Here is a 14501-nt window from a genome sequence, read left to right on the forward strand (position 1 = left end):
TAAGGATTAGAATCGTATATTTCCAAGGAAAGCACAGGAAATCTTTGGATGGTAAGCTAGAGACTTCTGTTACAAAGTAAGGAATCAGAAATACATTTGGGCAGAGACTGAGTAGCTGTTGCAAAATTTTTTTGGGACTATGAATTTTTGCAGTTTGGGCTGAGTTGTAACTTGAGAGCTGACAAACAGCTGACCAAAAATGACACAAGATAATAAATAAAGTAGATGCATGTGCTTGTTGGGGGAAAATTGTCCTTTCCCATGTGAAATTGTAGAAATAGAGTCGTTAATGAGTAATTCTGTGACGTAAGTGGGAAGATTCTTTTGTTTCTACTATATCCTGTTGAATTGATTTTAGGAATTGGTCCTGGTGGAAAATTAGATTTATTTTTTCTGAGCAGCAGGTGAATATATGGTATGTTTATAAATCTCGTAAACAATACTGGTTTCACCCTCTGTCCTGCAGTAACTTTCTCTGACATTTAAGAACCAAAGATTATATCTGAAGAAGGTCACAGATGTTATAACAATGAACATTTAAGCTCACGGATTTAAGAATAAAAAAGAAAATTATTATATAAATTATAAATTAGTTCACATTATATAAAATTATATTTTAATATATTAACATGTAATATATTGTTATAGATATAAGTTTTTATAGAAATATAAACCCCAATATGATTCATAATTAGTGAATGCAATAATGGTATTCAAATTACATACACTAGATACTGCAAAGAACTAAGTAACTCCAGATACCATCCACAAGAAACAACATATCAAGGAACAGAGCTGTCCAGAAATAAAGAACAAAACCCTGATGGGAGGGGTGATTAGTCTGAAGTAGCAGCCCTTTCTGGCTTCTGAATGTCTTAAACAGTACTTGGTCTCTTCCTTTCTACTAAAGATACAGTCAGACACCTTCTTCCAAGGGTAGATAGTGGATCTTTTCCATTTGCAGAGCAGTGATAGATAATGTTGCCCTCTGCTACAGTGTCTCACTGGTTTGTGCTTTGACAGTCAGCCAAGTCATCCGTGTGTGGATCTTTTGCTGACCTGTGGGTTTCAAGCTTGAAGGGGTAATATTCACAGTTGTGTATGTTCTTTTCATTTTCTTTTTTACCTTGTAAGACTTTAAATGACAGACTCTGAGATTCAGTGAGGAAGACTGCTGAGAAGAAAGGTGCCAAGTGACTGCATAGCCTCACCGACAGCACTCTTCTCACTGTCCCGTGCATTGAGCAGGCAGCCTTGAATGTCTAACAGCAGGTGAGACAGCTCAGAGTTAGAGATTGTGTTCAGTATCAGCATAGCAAATATCTTTTTTAGATCTGGCCTCTAGACACAGCATTTGAAAATAGCCTATATTCATTACAATTCATGTGAATATTCATGTGTATAAAGTAAAACATTTCAGGGCCCAAAATCCACACCCAGCCTACAGGTCTGTAGATCTATGGGTTAGGCCTTTAGTCAGACCAAAATCTTGTTTGTTCCACTTAATACCCATTGGCTAGTGCCTAAAATCACAGGACTGTTTGCTTGTCCTCCTACACAGAGCAGAAGTGGTCCAGCCTGTGGCCTGATTCTTCTGACCCTGAGAATAGCAGATATCTGGATAGGAAAATATGCAGCAGGAGGCATGGTGCCCCCAAAAGCAATCTTTAAAATAATTATTTTCATTACTCTTCAAGGCTTGCATATCTTGTCTTTCTCTTCCAGGTTTTAAATTGTGTCAGTCAAAAATACACAACAAAAGAAAATCAAGCCATCCTGAGACAATGCTGACATTTATGTAGGTCTTTTCAAAGCATTGGAAAAACTGGAAGGGCTGAGCTATGATCAGTAAATGATCGGTCCAAAATTATTCACTGGGATGAGGAATGAAGGCAAACAGTGTTGATGAGCAAGGTATTGTGCAAAATATGAGACTCCAAGGTTTCAGGAGTGAGCTGGGACTTCTTGGTCATGGATGGATGGACACCAGGAGATAAGCAGCCCTGCTTGGAAAGCAGTCAGTGCCTGTCCTGGTGTTGTGGTTGCCATGTGCCTGCGCGACCCCAACAGCTTTTAACGGGCAAAAGAGCCATCAGGCAGAGCTTCAGGGAGGCATAGGGACAATATGAAGCAAACAATATTGTGAGACTTCAAAGAGATTCAAACACTATCAGTCTGTGAAATCAAAGGGGAAACATTTGCTCAGGTTCGGATGTGAAACTTTGTACTCGCAGAGCTATAGATATAGATTTACTGTAAGGTACTCTGGGAAGAAGATTTTAGTAAAATAATAAATAGGAACGTCAACTCTTCTTCACAGCTCCAGCACTTAGAACAGTAAATACCCTTAACCTGCACACATAAAGGACTGCAGAGGACTGCTGCCTGTTTTGGACAGTCTAACTGTTCCCTGCAGTCACTTAAAATTTCCGTCTAAATATATTAATAGGGCAATTTTGCCATGCTATTTGGAAATTATGTGTAACTCATCAGTTAGCAGCATCCAAGAAGAAGCAGTTTTAAGTCAGATTCGTGAATTTATTCCCAAAAATAAAGAGCATTGCTGCGAACAATGATTTTGGGAAGTAGTCTTTCCTATTGGGTAGGAGAAGAAAAGCCGCCGTTTTCACTGTTTCCTCCGTGGATTTTTTGCGTGTCGCGAGGCTCGCAGTTTAGGGTACCGGGCTCGGTGTGTCCGTGGTGGCCGCCTGTAGTCACGGCAGGGGCAAGGAGGCGGCGGGGGCGCGGCTGGCGCGGCTCTGTAGCACTTGAGTAGTAGGGCGGAGGGCGGTGCAGCGAAGTCTCTGTGGCGCAATCGGTTAGCGCGTTCGGCTGTTAACCGAAAGGTTGGTGGTTCGAGCCCACCCAGGGACGTGTTCTCGTTTTGGGCTCGGCGCCGCCCCCGCCGCCGGCCGTCGTTTTATGCGTGTGCGCCGGGGAGGATGTGAGATTAGCGCTGGCGGCCCTGCAGGCGCCGCGTGTTGCCGGGCAGGGGGGCCCCCGGCGGGGAGCGCAGCGCGGCGGCCCCAGCTGCGGCGGGGCCCGCCCGAGCACCGAGCGCTGAGCCCCGCCGCAGAGCCCCGCCGCAGAGCGGGTGCCCTGCCCACGGCGCCCCAGCTCCTGCGGGGCCACGCGGCCGTGCCCCGCCGCTCCGGGGCGAGGGATGCGGGGCACCCGAGACCTGCTCCTGCCGCTCCGTGGCGATGCGGTGGCTGTGAGCGGCCCCGAGCGCCGCTGGCTGTGGCCGCCGGCTGTGTCCTGAGGCCGGCGGGGACCCGAGTGCCCAGAGTTTCTGCACCCCCTTCTCCCGCGGCGGGAGGTGCGAAGGAAAATACAGTCTTCGAGCTGCTCCGGGGTAACGAGCGGTGCTGCCGGGCGACTGGGGTTTGCTCCGGGAGGCGCTCACGGCGCTCCAGCCAGCACTCGAACGATCGCCAGCGGACAGCCCGGGTGGGAGACGAGACTCGGGAACAAACGCCGTTTGCGAGGAGGATTATTGTAATCTCTGACGAGTGTGATTGTGGCCGGCGCTCCGCAGCGCGGTGTTAACACGCAGACCGGCGGCCCCGTTTCTCCGCTGCGGACGAAGCCCGCGCAGCCGGGTGAAGAGAGGCGGGGGGCACGGGAGCCTGGCGGCAGAGGCGGCTGCGGGGCTTCCGCCGCGCCCCGGGCCCGGCGGGCAGGACCGGGACACCGCGGTGCCCTGCGGGTCCCTCTCCGCCCGAGGCGGGACGTGTTCCAGGCCCGTTCCCTGCTGGCAGGCGGCGCGGCCGCTCCGGGCTCGCCCTGTCCGCGCGAAGCCGCTTTGCATAAATGAATGTTAAAAGCAATTACGCTGGGAGCTTCGCCTGAACGTGTCAATTAGAAGTTGGCACCTTCGCCGTATCCGAGCCCGGGAGCCGATTCCAACGAGCGCTCTGGTCGCGTGAAATCCGGCTGCCTTCCAGCCCGACCTCTGCCAGCTCTGAGAGGATCTATTTACAGTTTAGAGAAAACAGGATCCGTATTAAAAATGCCCCTTCCCCAGCGAAGCTGTATTTCACAGATCTTTCTGTTCAACCCGCCTGGTTTGAATAAGGGATACAACCTTCTCAAAGGTCAGGCTGTGCCATTGATTTACCATCGATGACAACATACGGCCCTCGCTAGCCAAGATAGCAGAGAAAAGACATGTATTTAGAAACACCGAAAAATCTTTTGAAAGTAGTAGACCTTAAATCGTTGATGTGACGGTATATTTTTTCCCCTATCATCCACATGTTTTTCACTTCTGTAAAACATTTTGAAAAACTGGCACTCGTGTGCTGAGCATCAGGGGAGGTGTAGCTCTCTGCAGGACCCACCTATCACCGTTAGCCACACTTAACCCGTAAATATTTCCTGCTGATAGGGAGAATTTTATTTTAACTAAAGTGGTTCAGGTAAATTCCCTCCTCGATATTTCCACGCTGTTTGCAGTGCAGGATGGATTCAGCCCGGTAGCACTGCATCCCCTGCAGCCAGCAAAGCCTCGCAGGGGATGAAATCTAAAAATCTGCATTTGCCAGTGCTTGGACCGTCGCGCTAGCAGGCAGGCATCAAGAGCTTACAGGAACCACCACCAACACCAAAAAATTAATCATGTCAGGGTGAAGCAGCAGTGGCTGGAAAAGCAGTAACAATTTAGAAACTAAAATTATCTGATAGTTCATAAGGAAGGACAGGCGTTTCTGCTCCCATAAAGCAAGTCTTGCTCTCCTCAGCAAGTCACAGATGCGTTTTATAGGGGTGGTTATTGCTGACCATGGGGTTTGTTAGCGCTCATTCCAGTTGCTACACGTCGCTGTGCAAATGTGTACTGTCAAACCTGTTAAAATAGATGCGGGATGTGAGCATCTACACCGCGATTCTGCGACACGTGTGCAGGAGAAGGCTCCTCCAAAGGCACATCATGGGCTCGGTAATACAATGCGACGTTTAGGCAGTGCTTGATAAACTCATTTTGTAGAAGTGGAAAGCTCGTGCATGGGAAGTGCCTCATCCCATCTGCTCACTAACTAATTACAATTAAGGCTGTGGAGAACGGGAAACCTGATACATTTTTGGGACTAGACAGGGAATCGAAGATTTCTTTGTATGAAGAAAAATTTTTTCAGAGGTCAGTGAAGCTTTCCGTTCTCAGCCATGAAAAAAGCTTCTCATAGCTGTGTAATGTACCCAGACAAACCAGCCGGTTCTTGCCTTAATCCATTTATCTATATACAGTCTAGGATAAACGCTGCTCTAAATGTAATGGGGACTGCATCGTCTGATGCTTTTAGGAAAAAGACTTGACATGTTCAAAGTGACCTCTAAACCAACACCGAGATAAATTCCAGCGTAAATATTTCCACCCGATATTCCAAACAATTTCTAAGGCAGCTGGGGAAGACTCGCCGTCGAGATGTTTGGGAGAACGCAGAACCAGCGGACCGCCAGTTGTGTCAACCTGGCATCACCAGCGCCTGGATAAACCCCAGCAACCCGCCACGCGCCGCGGCTCTTTGTTCGCGCGGCGATGGGACGGGGACGCGGGGCTAGGGGCGGCCGGTGGCTCGGTCTGGGGACAGAGGGGACAGCTCTGCCGCGGTCCCCCGCCTCGGGCAGCGCCCGGAGGCTCCGCTCTCGGCGAAGGGAGAGCCGCCGCCGGCCGCCCGTGGCCCGGCCCTGCGGGATGCGGGACTCGCGGGAGCCCGGCGCTCCCCGCGGGTGCGGGTCCCAGTCCCCTCCCCGCCGTGTCCAGCGGAGCCCTGGGGGATGGGGAGGACACGGCTGCCCGCACTGCTGGAGCCCCCGGCGCGAGCCGACCCCCGCAGCTGCTCGGGACACTCACAAACCCAGGGACACGCGGGGACAAAAGAACACTCCTCCCCCGCCACGGGAAGCCCCAGGGGAGAGGTGGGCTGTGCGTGGGATCCGGGGGGGATCCGCGCCGCCCCCGCCCTTCGCCGGGGCTTCCCGCTGCCTCCTGCCAGCGGGCGGGGCCGCGCGGAGCCGGGACCCCCCCGCAGCCGCCGGCGGCAGCGGGACCGCGGCCCCGCCGCCTCCCCGGCCCCCGCGGCCGCCCCGCCCCGCAGCTGCTCAGTCGCCGCCCGGGAGGGGACGCGGGGCCCGCGCGGAAGTCCAGGTGCGGGGCGCGGGCCCCGCCGCCCCCGCGGAGCCGCCGCGCTCCGGGCGCTGCCCCGGCCCTGCCTGCCGGCGGCGGGGGGCGAGCGAGGCCGGCCGGGCGGGGGCTCGGGCGGGGGTGTCCCGGTGCAGGGGCGCATCCTCGGCGGCGAGCGGCGGTGCGGGAGCGGCGTCCAGCCGGAGCGGCGGCCGGAGGGCTGCGCGGTGTCCGGGCTAGGAGCGAGGCCGTGGTGAAGCAACTCCCTTTGAACTTTGGCCAATATTTAATGACTTGGGAGGCAGATAAGATGGGGAATAAAATATTCATGGTCTCAATAAAGACGGGGACCCGGAGTATTGGGAAGATGAAAAACTGTACAGCTCGCAGAAAGGGTGCAGAAAACAGCCATCTTGAATATTTTAATCTCTGGCAAGTGTTTCTTTGGAACAAAATGGATGTTGGAGGGAAACAGCATAGTTAACATTACTGTAGCCTTCCATTTCTAACACCATCCCTCTCGCAGAATTCAGCTGGCACGAAGCGGGGAGACTGGAAGGAACGCCACAGCCTTTCATCTACCTACAATGGCAATAAATAATCATAATCTGAATACTGTGGTCTGGAAATTTAGTACCTCTCTAAGTGATGGTGCTTTTTTTACCCACGATTTATAGCGATTTGTTTTCATCGACATAAGTCACATGTAATGCTGCAAAAACACTCTTAGAGCTCATGCAACATAAAGAAACAATTGGTCTGCGTTCAGCCAGAACACAGTGGTAAAGATTTTTTTTATTATTATTATATTATACGTTGTTACCATCACCAAAGTCAAAGGAGGTAGTCCTACCGATTACCCTGGAAATTGAATCAGGCCCTGGGTTCAGAGTTTGTTGTGCATTCATGATATGAACCTATTATTCTAAGGATTCATTGTTTGGCCATAAAAATCATTCTAGGCTGAAATTAGGCTTAAAAAGTCCCCAGCATTTTTCCACCTCTACTAAAATGGGCTAACAGCTGTCTTTATTTTTTCTTTCCTTTTCCCCCCACCTCAAACTGATGGTGAAAACAAATAAAACATGCTGATTTCAGATGCTTTTTGTTTTCATATAACTGCAAAATACCTTTTTCATCTTTTTTTTCCCCTCAAAGAATTACAAGACCATAATATAATTAGGCCTTCACAAATTTTAAATTTTTTTGTTGTTGGTTTTCTGTTTGGTTTTTTTTATTATTTATTTAAGAGAGGAACAACCGACTGAAGTGGGGGGTGTGGTGAGAGCAGAGACAATAAGTCAGTGGCTCAGCTACACAGGCTCAGAAAGGCTCCTTCCCCAGGATTATTTATTTACTTATTTATTTTCTCGTTGATGTTTGCTTACTTTGGACCTACTCCTTCACAAATAAGCACAGCAGAAACAACGCACTTAAAAAAAAAAAAAAAAAAAAAGCAACACACCAAAAAAACCAAAGACAGCTAAAAAATATAATGCAGGAATGGCTGGAGAGCATTGTCTGAAGATTAAAGAATAGGATTTCGAGACAGAACTGCTTGATTTTATTCACTTACTGATTTCTTTAATGTCAATTTGGGCAGCAGTTCTAATCCTAATTGTTAAGGATAATATTCCCGTTGAGAACTGTCTTGTTCTTACTAAAGTTTCTAATTTTTCAAGGAAATTCTGAGATACTGCATATGCAGCTCCTGATTATTTCAGCATCTTGGTACAGCATTACTTTTTGTATCTGAACATTTTTGCTTTAATTTCTCAGTTCCATACTTTCCCCCATGGATTGATACATAAAAATATATTTAGCATCTCTTTCATAGACATTCTGATGTTTGTACAGCACTTCTTGAGGCTGTTTGAATCAAAAGGCACTATGAAACCCAGCAGCTTCCTAGTTATTTTTTTACAATTGTAGCACACAGGAATCTCCAAAGAATAGTATTTGTGAAAAGCAGAGTAAGCAAAATTACTAAAATGTAAATGACAAGCTCCATCAAAGGCTAAAATTACAAACTTGTGCTTGTGAAAAAAAAATGCATAGCCTAGAAACAATAACCTAGAAAAGCAGGCACTGACTTCTTAATGGACAGGTCTTGTTCTGAAAATGAAAGTGACACTCAGTTCAAGTTTTTAATATTATCTAAGAAAGAGGAAGATTTCAACTAGATTGAGTAATACTGGGGACTGCTATAGGGCCCAGAGAGGAAAGCTGTGTCACATTTGCTGAAAGCTTAAGGAACTGCATTTAAATGTCATGGAAATCCGATTTATGTGGGAAAGGTATGCAGGGTTCCAGGGAGGAAACAGGGTGTGAAGAAGGATCAAGGAGATATAACACTGTATTTTGTCCCGCAGATGTGAAGGACAAAGGAATTTTGTAAAAATAAATAGAAGAAATATATTATTTATAATTTATAAATCAATAAAATAGAAATTAATTTCAAATTATTTTATGATTACTCAAAATATATATTTTCCCCCAAAGAATTGTATTCACAAGAAAAGAAATACCAGTATAATAATTCTCCTGTAAAGAATATGACTTTGACTCATGAATTTCATTTGCCCTAATGTACTTAAAACATTGTTACATGAGATAGGCTCAGATGTTTTTTTCTGTTAAGTATTATATTCCTTTGTCATCATAGCTTTGTTGGCAAAACCTGAGAGCTAAATTTCACCGTCATAGTTAAAGAAACAGGGAAAGGTGTGGGAATAGTTCTATCTACACTTTCCAGAAGAGCAAGGAGTATCTGGGAATTTCCAAATAACTGAGGCCAAGGGACTGGTGATCTTACATTTTTTTTCCAAATGAACAAGATATTCTGGTTACTTTATTTTCTCATTGTGTCATTGGCATATCAGGCTGTGCAAGCAGCTGTTAAGTGCTTGCTAGAGTAGTGCATATATTGATAAGGAATAAATGGTTTAACAAACTGAGAGTTGTTTGTAAATATATCTGCTTAAAAGTTGGTGCTGCTAAATCCCTTGTACTGTTTAAAAGATGATTGTAAAGCAGTGAAGTCAAATGGCAGGATTAGCATGATAACTTTTGGTGTCCTTTTCACTTTACAGATTCCCTGAAAACATTTCTGGTTTTGTAAGACAGATGTGTTCTTCAGATCATGTCTCTAAATATTTCCTCTTCTATGGTTTGATTGAAAACAGGCAGTGACAAGAGGTTGCTACTCAAAATTAAGATCCTCAGTTTAATGTGAGGACATACTTTATCTGATTTTTTTTTCTTGGGTGACATAAATATTCTAAAACTCAAAAATTTGAGTTTTACAGATGATATCTGGAATTTGCTTAGCCTCAGCAGAGTGAAAGTGATACAGAAAAGGTCTGTGCCATGACACACAATGTGCTTGTTACTCTTGGGCCTTACGGGGTTGCCAGCCCTGAAGTACTTCCAGTATAAATGAGAGATAAAACTTGTAATTAATGATGTGCAAAGTTTTGAGTTTAGACAAATATTTGCAAAAATGTTTTATTCATTTTCCTTTAATATTTAGCAATGGATTCTGGGTTTCTCTGGGTCTAACTTAAAATGAAGGGGAAAAAAAGAGGACATTTCCTCTTTTGTTTTCCTTTGGGCAGCACAGGTCTGGTCAAACTGAAGGCAGAGTTTTCCCAGAGGTGGTGGAGCTGTGGCTGTCCTCGACTTCCCTCATATGAATAGTTCACTCCCTGCTTGTAACTTGTTCTATCATATTGTCCAGATCTTGAAAAACAAGGATCTTCTGTATGCCTAACCTAACCATTCCCTTTTTTTTCAGTCCTAAAATCCAGCACTTGCTTTTACTGCTGTCACATACTTTTAAAATCTCAGATATGCTGGCTGGAAAGGTAATAATTAGGAGTTTATTGTGGAAGGAAGATAAGATTATCTGCAGTAAAGATTTATTATTAGAAAATGAATAGCCTCATTTTCAAGATTTAAGAGACTTGTACAAATTACCTGCTGGACGGTTTTTTAGTTTCCAGTTCACATTAGTACTGAAAGAACTGTTTGGGGCCTATTACCCAGCTTTTGGAAAGTATTCTTGTGGTGGAAAAATTTGTAAGTGATCTGGAAATGAGGACTCATCTGGCTAGTAGATGTTCATAAAAATCTTAATGACTTCAGCAGCCTGAGGCTGTTGAGGCTGGGCTGGGCTTGGATGGAAACTATGGGACTGGCTTACTGGAGGATCCCCTCCCTACATGTGTGGTGGTGATAAGGGAAGGGCTGAAAAAAGGCTTTGAAATCTTTGAGTATATCTGTGGCTGGACTGGCACCATCTCTTTTAAAAAATGATTCTGTATTATAAATAACATTAAAAATATACTAGCTCTAATGCATAGGGCAGTTTGGAAACTTGTGCATAAAGCTATTCAGATTTTCCTACAAAGGCACTTTGCAGTTTTATACATGCCATTTTCTTGCTTTAGTTTGCAGCTTTATGTAAAGAGTATATTCCTCTGAATAGAAACTGTTTTCAATTTAGTTTGTGTTGCTTTGGAGGGCTTTTTAAGCTAAAATCACAATGTATTTGACTTAAATGGTGACATTGTTATATATGAAAAAGCTGCTTTCCAGCATTTCCAGAGGCTTTTACATACTTCAGTAATTTTACTGTTATTCAGACATCTGTGTGCTTTTAACTCAAAGGCAATGCTGTTGATCTTAGGGGTAACTTGACGTTAGTGTTAATATGCAAGGGAGAAATATACTTTATGGTCAGTTTGGCAGCTGGCTTGAAAAGTGGAATGACACAAACCCAGTATTGGTTCATTAAAAAGAAAAACAACCCACCTTCACATTCAGTTCTAGGCTGGTCTGTGTGTACTGAGCACATGATGCAGCTGGGCCAGTTGGGGCTACTGGCACTTGCGGATTGTCTCTGAAATCCACGCTCAATTTTCACTGAACATACTTAAATCTATTTCTCTGTAAGAAAATGTAGGGGATGTTGTCTTTTTCTCACAGGGCTGAATGGGACGGCCCTCAAGGTGAGGAATACTGTGTGCTCCTGCTAAGGAAAAAAGGTGTACTTTAGAAAAACCAGCAGATGGTCATTCTCCCCAGGAAAGATTCTCCTGCCGCTCAGCCACGAGGCTGCAGTTCGGTGCAGCAGTCTGGTGCTCTGCCAACCTCTGGGGCATTCCTCTGGCAGCAAACTGAAATCCCAGCCGAGTACCAGCACGAAGGCTGCGAAGCTGTGTGTGTCCTGGGAACTGCAAGGTGAGCTGCTGTGGCACAATGGCATCGATGAGGCCACCAAAGCAAGACATTCTTTGTTACCCCTACCTTCTGGGAGGGGCAGGGCTGAGGAACACACCACTAAATAAGACTTTTTCTTGAACTGTTACTGGTTATGTATTAAATCTCTCTCTCTGTCTCTGACTTTGCTAAGATTCGTCTTGGTGGACAAGCAGATTTGCCTGTGACGTTACTAACCTGTAGAGGAACAGCAGATTTTTGCAACACAGTCCACTTATTACAGTGATCACAGTCATCCCTAAGAGATTATTTCCCAAGTCTGGTGTTTGGGACCCTCTGCTGATTTAGTTAGTGATTCAAACTGTTCTTTTCAGCCTTTCTGGAGTAGGGATTTAGGTGTAGTCTGCAGGAGGCAGCTGAGAATATGGAGGCTGCTGTGGTTCTTGTGGCGACCCCAGCGCATTTGCTGAAGCTCCAGCCCCACCAGCCCAGGCAGTCACAGCTTTCAGAGGCAAAAGCTGTCCTGCCCTGAGCCCTCAGTGCCATTCACTGAGGAGCACAAAGAAGAAAGAAACAAACTTGTTTGCTCTTGTGGTGCTGGTGCAGTTGGCAATAGATTCAGGATGTTCACATGTGGGCATATGGAAACAAACCTTCCTCTCCTCTCTGTGATTCAGCCTCCCTCCTCTGCTCTGTGTTAGGAGCAGTTTTTCTGGTGTGGGTCAGGTGCTGCTAGCATCCATCCATCCATCCATCCATCCATCCATCCATCCCTGCTGCTCCTGCAGCTAGCCATGGAACTGGCTTAGCTCCTCTGGAGCAGCAGTTCCTATCAGGCAGCAACACGAGTACTATCTGCACAAGATGAATTTTCTCATGTTTTCTCTCCTTCTCTCTTCATTTTCCCTTGGTCTTTCTACTTGATTTTTTTCTTCCAGGAACCTTCACTCCCTTTGGTTGCTTTCCCATCTCCCCTGCCCTCCTTTCCTTTCTTTCTTTCATTTTTCTCATTTCTTGTATTCTCCCTTCACTTATTTTTCTCTCTATTATCTTTCCTGTCCTCCTCTGCATTCTTTCAATCCCAGCAGGGCTCGCGCATACAAATTGACCCCCTCCCAGCCAGTAATGTGATTGAAGCTCTTTGTGGCTCCTACTATCTCTATGGTAACTATCAGGGGGGTCTCGAGAGTGGTGGTAGAGCCAAGGCATCGGCCCACATACTGTTGTTCTTGCCAGTGTTATGTGCTGACCACATGGGCTGGACTGCTCATTTACAACTACTTCTTATTTTAAAAATAATATTGATACCACAAAGTGCTTAAATAGGGAAAACAGACCACATGCTTGAGCACAAATTGTGGTTGGGTTCTCAAGGTTTTGGAAAATGGTTTCTGGTTTCAGAGTTGCTTTACTTGGTGGATCTGTTGTTTTCTAATCATTGTGGAGTGGCACATTGGCTGTTTCGTGGACTCTGGAAACTACGGTTATGCTCAAAAATGAGTATCTGCATTACATGGGTCCCCAGTGGTGCTGCAGTGGTGGTGGTTGTAGCTGCCAGCACAGACTGAGAAAATATTTACGGGGGGTTTGCATGTTGTGAATGTTGTGAGGTCTTGCTTTTCCCCATACTAACCAGCTTACCACATAACCCCAGCTTCTGGGATTTGTACAAGCATGGAGCAACCATAGGATTTGACTGAAGGAATGACTGAAAAACCTGTGGTGTGACAGAAGAAATGGACATGGTCCCTTGGTGCTAAGATTTTCCTCTAGTAGATGGGGATGCCAGTGGAGAACCAGAAACACAATGAAACCGAAGGCTTTGTTAATTATTATTTTTGCAGTACATACAATATTAAAAATACAATTCCTGTCATGACTGTACTCCAAATATTGTTCTGTTAAATTCTTCAAAACCACTGTGATTTTTGTGCCCCTTCAAATGGGTATATATTTGTGTCAAAAAATTGATTCTATTTGTCATACTTGTTAATTCCATTAATTGCATCAACTTTATGGGCAGGAATATATAAAATCCATTATTTTTTTGTCAAGATTTACCTGGCTTTTAAAAATAAATATTTTCATATCTAATATAACTCTATAAATATTTCTGAAATTAAAGAAAAGTCAACTAGCCTTATTGCTGCTCACTTAAGATGTGCAAAGTCAATCACTTAACTACACCTCACCAGCCCTTGAAAATTCACTACATGAAAATTCACTGCAAACACAACATCATCCTATTTGAAATTCTTCAACCCTCAAACAATTGCACAGTAGTGTTGGCACTGAATGCAGCACCTTGCTCAAATCTTTGAAAGGAATAAACTTCAGAAGATGATTATTAGATTTTTCAACTGGCTTCATAATACATATTCATAACTTTATTAATCGTTTAGTTCATTTAACAGTGCATTGATGGAGAGTTTTACATCTACTTGCTTGTTGATAAATCGACATCTATAAACTGCCTTTTTGGGTGAAATGCAGCCAGCGGTGACAGGGTTAACACTGTGGGCATTTAAGTGGTCATAATTAACAGTCCATTAAGATGAATGGAGTAAATTCGCACTTAGCGATGCTGTTGTTTAATTCTGCCTGTTTACAGACTCAAGAGGACAACAGCAAGGGGCTTGAGAGTGCCTAGGATTTGCAGTAGGGAAGCTAGGAATCACATTTTAAAATAAATTATAACTAGATTTAAAAAAGAAAAAGTAGGCTAAAATCACTTGAGAAACACATTTCCTGGTTTGGGGGATTTCTGTTGTCCCAGTTCACTTTCTTGAGTAAGTGGGCTGATACTAACTACGGCTTTGCTTCCCACCGAACAAGCCCACCGAAACAAAGCCCTTACTATGCTTAATCCCTTTCTCATTTCACAACTATTTATATAAGCAATGGATTTTGTAGCTGGATATTAATAGGGATGCAGGAGGAACTCTGCTCTTCTAACCTGTAAATGTCCTTCTGGTTCTGATGGGTGGCTGCTCTTCTGCAGCGTCTAACATTTGATATAAAACCCCACTATTAATGTCGTCAATCATGAGCATTACAAATATTAAATAGGACAGAAATCCAACACGCCAGCCTGGAAAATCTCTACTGTAGACAAACCCCTTGGCTTTATTTGCCTTCTGCATCCCCAAGTTTTTAC

General features: G+C 45.0%; 1 non-coding gene across 1 annotated transcript; it reads left to right on the forward strand.

Moving 5' to 3' along the window:
* Positions 1-2800: 2800 nt before the first annotated feature.
* On the forward strand, positions 2801-2874 carry TRNAN-GUU. Its single transcript has one exon. It is a non-coding gene; the product is annotated as a tRNA-Asn (tRNA).
* Positions 2875-14501: the final 11627 nt, after the last annotated feature.

Source organism: Corvus moneduloides, chromosome 1 (assembly GCF_009650955.1).
Source record: "Corvus moneduloides isolate bCorMon1 chromosome 1, bCorMon1.pri, whole genome shotgun sequence".
NCBI lineage: Eukaryota > Metazoa > Chordata > Aves > Passeriformes > Corvidae > Corvus > Corvus moneduloides.